The sequence below is a fragment of the Rattus rattus genome, chromosome 3, assembly GCF_011064425.1.
Source record: "Rattus rattus isolate New Zealand chromosome 3, Rrattus_CSIRO_v1, whole genome shotgun sequence".
Lineage (NCBI taxonomy): Eukaryota > Metazoa > Chordata > Mammalia > Rodentia > Muridae > Rattus > Rattus rattus.
In genome coordinates, this window is record NC_046156.1 from 52,667,628 (window position 1) to 52,674,165 (window position 6,538).

General features: G+C 53.5%; 1 protein-coding gene across 2 annotated transcripts in view; it reads right to left on the reverse strand.

The window, feature by feature from the left end:
- Window positions 1-6,233, reverse strand: part of Kcnd3 (potassium voltage-gated channel subfamily D member 3) — a 215,700-nt gene extending 209,467 nt beyond the window's left edge. The window contains exon 1 of one of the 2 annotated variants that reach the window (XM_032897565.1): window positions 5,994-6,233. The gene's annotated coding sequence lies outside the window, so the exon portion shown is untranslated. The remainder of the gene's footprint in view (window positions 1-5,993) is intronic. The other variant, XM_032897566.1, reaches the window with a different exon arrangement.
- Between the last annotated feature and the right edge of the window lie 305 nt (window positions 6,234-6,538).

Below are 6,538 nucleotides of genomic sequence, written 5' to 3' on the forward strand. Positions count from 1 at the left end.
AGGATGCTTGACCTGGTCCTTACCCTAGCAAGCTAATATCCACTTCCAGCCTTCAGGGAGCATAATGGACAGACCAGGGAAAGGTTGGGAGGTTGTGGTTGGCTGTCTGGGATCTCTCTCCCACCCAGAGAAGGAATTCTTGGGTTCTTCGTCCACCTGCCTTCCACATACTGTCCCTCTCCCTCCCCAGAAGACCGAGTCCCGCTCAGAGCCTTTCCTACATTCTTTGTCTTCTGCCTCCATGTGCCCAGAACCCAGAGCTCCCTCCCATTATGTAACAATGCACCATCCCATGCCAGGCTCCCTCGCCTGACCTCTACTGCACCCTTCGAGACTTCGTCTAGGCTGGGCACCCTTGTCTCCTCACTCACGGCTTTCTGAACCACGTGTCACAATCACCAGCACGGATGAGGAGACTAATGGCAGAGAGAACTATGTTTGGCTTTGGGAAGCACATTTACCTTCCCAGATCTGCCTTTTTAAAGATGATAGTGAAATGGCTCTGCAGTCCTCCAATGTATACCATCTGTGGGAAGACATGTGGCGACACAGAAACATACGTAACAGTGACGGGGAATTGTCTGGGGTTGGCACGCTCAACTCCACTAATCCTAAACTGATCACGCAGCTCAGAGCCAAATCCTAACTCAAGAGTTATTTGGATTCTCTAGAACTCACTTGGCTTATTTCTGTATTGAAGCAAAGGAGGCAGAGGTGACGTTCGGAGTTTGCTGTGTTGTTTGTTGGTTTGGTTGTGGCTGTCGGGTGGTTTTTATTCCACAGAGACTCGTGGTGAGTTTTGGCCTTTGTCTCTCCAGGAATGCTACTCTGCCTGCTTCCTGACCCCCAGAACTTCTGACTCTTACGCTCCTGAGCTGCTTCTGGTCTTTTCTACCTGGATGCCTCTGAAACAGAGAGGCTTACCCTGTCTCCATCCAGAATGTTGCTTTTCACCTTTTGTTCACAGCATTCCTCACCCTAGGCCATTCACCCTGTCTCTTTCACACCCGTTCAAAGGACTGCAAAACCATGAAACACTGTGAACACCTGGGTTCCCTTGACACTCCTTCCCACTGACATTCTCGTCTCACTTTCCCTCCCCGATTCCTCCCGTTACCCTGAAATTCATTCTACCCAGAGTAGTCTAAAAGCAAGGCTCTTTCTGTACTCTACAGCCTATGAAATAAAATCCTAGCTTCACGGCATAGCGTTCCAGCATCCTCATAAAGGGACCCAGCTAAACATATCATCCAGACAGCCCAGGTACCCTACCCCCTTCCAACAACAAGAGCGGGGACTGGCTCACGGACAAACCCTGGAAGTCTGCCTCTGTGTATATCCCTCTGTCCCTATCTCACCCTACTCACTAAAATCCTACCTGTTCTTTCTCGGTGATGCTTCCTTTTCTTCCAGGCTCTCCTTCCTGTAGGGTCTCTGCACTCTGCCTTTCTCCTCTAGCACCTACCAGGTCAAGCTTGGATTACAGGTGTTTTAGATCTCTCCACTAACAGGAGTGACATTAATGGTAATAAACGGTCAGATTCTCTATGCACTGTCTCCCATGGCTGCCTCACTCAATCCTCACAGCGACCCAGGTGGGGATCCCAGGCAGAGATCCCAGGCAGAAGAGTCTACCATGTGCATCACTTCATGGAAAGCAAAACCTAAGGCTTACAGATGGCCGGCGTCCTGATAACCTGCAAGTGCAGGGCATGGATTTGACTTTGAAGGGGCTACTCATAACTGATCACACATGGTTCTGTCAGTGCCGGAAGCATCCATGAACCATTTCCATCAAGCTGCCAAAAGAAGAAGAAGAAGAAGAAAAGAAGAAGAAGGAGGAGGAGGAGGAGGAGGAGGAGGAGGAGGAGGAGGAGGGGGGAGGAGGAGGAGGAGGAGGAGGAGGAAGGAGAAGGAGGGAGAGGAGAGGAGAAAAGAAAGAAATCTGGAGGAGATATCCCTGTAGTACTCATCTTACATGGAAGAAAACTACAGATGAGGAGTTGTCATGATTAGCAAGTAGTCAGAACTTTCTGGGCAGGACACTCCCCAGGCCTACAGAGATCTTTGAGGACAAAGGCCATGCAATCTCAGCTTTCTATCAAGGCTGGACACTGAGTAGTGGTGGTGCCTGCCATGCTTGATAAGTGCTCAGGCCAGGAAGACTGTTTTATAAAAGCTGTTTGCTCTGTGTCAGTTCAACTCTTAGGCCTTGCTGCTTTGTTTCCTGAGGTTGCCAAAGATGGCTATTCTCTTTCTAAACTGAACTCTGAGGAGTTCAATCAAAATCCTGAATAACCATAATCCTGGGAACCGACTGGAGTCTCAGTTAAGTGTCCTCAAGGAGTTGCTCTCTGCCTCAGCTTTCCCACCTGCATGCTAAGGGGGAATTTGCATAAGTCCCTCTCTTCTTTAGTAAAGAAGGTTGTTCCGATGCTACAGAAGACAAGAATGACAATGACACTTCCTATAGGTGTCACTGCTTAGAGGATAGACAAACAGCGTGGGCCTGATGCGCTCTTGATTATAGGAACTGAGAGAACCAAGAAGAATGGAGGTCATTCATCCATGACAGCGGGTAAGCCACACACCGCTGAGAGAAGCTTCGGAAACATGTCCTGAATCCTGTAGTTGTCTTCAAGCATTTGCCCTTACAAGGAGCTATGTTTTCTTTGGACCAGATGTTCCTCTCTTTCAGCATGTACTTAGCTAGGTTTCTAAGGGGCGGTGGTCTGGGAAACACACAGAGCTGAACACGGGGTATAGATAATTCCAATTCTGACTCAAGTCATGTTTCCCGGGCACTGACAAAGCTCTGGGCATTGTCCAAGGCACGTTTGCATATCACATAACATTAATTTATTTCCCAGAAAAATCCTACGATGTTTCTACCTATTAGCGACAGGAAAAAATTGCCCAAGCCCCAGAAGTTTCCCTCAAAGTGGCTAAGTCAATGTATATATTCGTGGACATTTTTCAATACAGACCACTGTCTGGCTCACTGCCAAATGGCTTTCCTGAACTAGGTGCAGCCCAATCCTGATGCTCCCGTAGAAGTAGGCAGCGGAGAGCACAGGCTCTGGGGACCCTTCAGTCTGTTTTGGTACTATCCTGAACTTTTGGGAGCAAGTCACTGTTAACTTACTGGGTTGCTGACTCCTCATCTGTAAAATAAAGGAGCTAGAAAAGAATGTGACAGAGGACCCATCGGTTCTAACGATTCTCCTGGATCCAGGACACAGAGGCTACAGCTCCAGTCTCTCTGAAACTGCCTTATGATGGCTGCCCATGCAGAGCGGGAAGTAGAGCATCTGGGTTGGTTGCTGTGGGGATGCAATTAGCCTGAGCCTCATCTCAGCAGAGGGAGTTCTGGGAATTCCTGATGAGGCTGATGCCCAGAACAGGGCACACGACCTGCATCACTTGGAACCCAAGGCAATCTAAGGCCTAGTCCACCCACAGAAACCCCCTCACCCTCCCAGAACGGAAGAGGGCTAGGCCTCAGGCCCCTCCTGGCCCCTTCACTCATGACTCCTAACACCCCTGTTGTATCTGAGATGGGCACTGATGGGGGTTCAAGTGGCCAAGAAAAAGAGACTGCTGAATCAGGATGTACTCTGGAGAGCCTTGTTAGCCAGACACATGGCTCTGAGCAGACAATGCCCTTCTCCTGCCAGTCTCCCAGTACTGCCTCTTGGATTCTAGAATCCCATTGCCGCTGCCTGGCTTCGCAAGCCGAGCTCCACGCTCTTACCCTCTACTCTGAGTCAACTCTTGTAAGGCCATGAGTAATTCACAGACTGCTTTCTGACGGATAATTGAAAGCTCAGACAGAGGCAACATTAATCCTCTCCCTACCCATCCTAAAGTCTCTTGTCCCAAGGGCAAACTTTTACCCTGTGCAGTAATCCAGGACAGTCTATTCCAAGAGGGCCATGCAAGTACCAGACTGTCTCTGGAGATTCAGAACCTATCCTTCTGGTTCAAAGTACCAAGACAATAGCAATTATCCCTTTCCTGCTTTCTGTGTGCATGTGTGTATATGCACACATGGACATACATGTACACACCTGGGTTTGGGAGAAGACTATCATCCTATCAGACACCAAGCTGACGTCCATACCAGCCACGCCCACCACACAACCCTGCAGGGATGACCTGGCTTAAACAGGGCTTCTGCGGGTTACTGCTGCAACGCTCACCCCTAACAGCACCAGCGCCTCTCAGAGCTGGCCTGGGTATGAACCCTGCAACAGGCACTACAGTGCGGCCCCATTTCCAGCCAATGGCACCGCACACACCTCCCATACCACGGTTTTACTAGGACATGGATGCTTTACAAATGAAAACTCTGAAGCTATTTTTGTTTGTGGCAAAAGAGTTTGACGGCAGGAAAGATTTGGCTGTGGGGCGAGGTAGGGGTGCAGGAGGGAGCGATTAAAACCAGGTAAACGCAGAAATGACAAACATGAAAAATCCTGAAGAAAAGAGAACGCGTTCTCCTGCTGCAAAAAGTCAGGGCCTGCTAAGCAGCTTCTATTTTAGACGCAGAGGGTCAAAAAAAAGAGGCAGACCTCCTGTCCTGGGGTTTGACACTTCACCTGAGCACAGACACAAAGCAGCAAAAATGTCACATCACCAAGACCTGCCCTTCAATGACCTCGGAGGAGAGTCCTCAGAAACCAGAGCTGGTCTTGGGAACTGTTTCATGCCCCCAGGGAGTCTGTCCCATGTCTGCAGGACTTTGTTGGGTATAAAAAGAGCATGGGGAGCCAAGCTGGAGATCCTTGGGCCACAGGCCTGGGACACGCAGGTCCTCCTCTTTACAGTGCCACTCCTAGGATGGCCAGTGCAGTTTTCCCAAACTCTTTCTCCGGCCTCCTCAACAGCAAAAGGGAACAAGCTGTTAATCGTTCTTCCTCTGGAGGTCCCTTGTGTACTTGGGTCTTACAGCATTCAAGACGCGACACGGAAAAATAAACCCATCAGCTCCTTTCAGTGGGCCGGTATGTGCCCACATGGGGAAACGTACACATGCGTTGCATTGAATGTATGCCCAGGAGCCCCCCTTTTTTTCCCGAGATTAAGCATCCAGGTTCCCTGGAAGTCACAGTAAATAAGGCATCGATTCAAGCATCACCTACATTCATGCATGACCACCCTGTAAAACCTGGTTGCCGATTGCATTGTGCCGCCTATCACCCCGTGAAAGTTCAGAGGCTCCGTCAAATACACGGAGACTTTTCGTTGCCTTGATTTCAGGTCTGGAACCTCAGCCTGTTGCTGACTTATCAAGGCTGCCCGGGATGAAAGGAGAACAACGTGGGCCGAATCAAATGCCAGCACTAAGAAAGCGCAGGAATTTAGTTGATTTCCAGGTAACTTCTCTGCCCATCCCCAGTGTAAACACCCTGTTAAAGCAAAAGAGTATTTGAAACCCCTTCCCCGGGGCCTCTCGTGACACTTATGGGACCTTTGCTGGGGATCACGGGGTGGAAGATGTGCCAGGCAGAAAGCTGGACCAGCCCCCATCCTCTAACCGGCACAACACAGGCTCGCCTGGCTGGAGAACTTTGCGAAGCGCCCCAAACGGCTCCTAGCTTCCACTCTCAGCCATTTCTCTTCTCAGCTCACAAAGAGCGGGGACACAGCAAACCGTCGCCACCTGCAGCCAGATCCCGGGGCGCTGCTTCTGGCGCCCGGCGAGGGAAGGCAGGCCAATGGCAAGAGGGCAGAGGTTCACACCCCCACCCCCAAACCTCTTTGCGCCTTAGTGCCCGGAGGTGGCTCCGCAGCCGAGGGAACCGACGCCCCCAGGCCGGCTGCCTGCTCCCCCACGGCCCGGCCCCACCCCCAATCCTTCCGGCGCCCCAGCGCCCACCCACCCGGGCGCGGGAGTGGGAGGGTGCCGCGTGGGCATCCGGAGCAACAGGCGTGGGAGCAGCGCTCCTCGCACTTGCTGGCTCCGGAAGGCTCGGTCGCTTCCCTCTTACCTTCGCCGAAGCCAGCCCCAGGCCCCGCGCCCCGCGCGCGCGAGAAAGCTGCGGCCGGGGGCCGCCGAGGCGCAGAGCGCCCAGCAGCGCGAGGAAGCGCCCAGCCGCCGCCGCTCGGGCGGCTCCTCCTTGCCGGCGAAGTCTCGCTCGTCCCTCCTTCACTCGGTCGGTTCGTGCGTCGGTCCGTCCGTGGGGCTGTCCCTCCCCCGCCGCCGCCGCCGCCACCGCCACCGCCGCTCCAGCCCGGGCTTGGCAGAGCGTCCCCTCCCCGCCTAGCCGCTCCGCTCTCCGGCTCGTGAGCTCCGGTTCGCTCGTTCCCTGCCCCCGCCGCCACCGATGCCGCGCAGAGCGGAGCCGGGCCGGCCACGGGCTGCCTCTCCCGAGGTCCCTCTCCCGAGGAGGCGGTGGGGGCGCGGCGCGGGCGGGGCGGAGAGGAGAGTCCGGGGGAGGCGGCGAGGCTGCGCCCTCCGCTCCCCACCGATCCCCACGGGCCGAGCGGCCCCAGGCCGGGCCCCAGAGCACAGAGCGGCCAGGCAGCGGAGGGA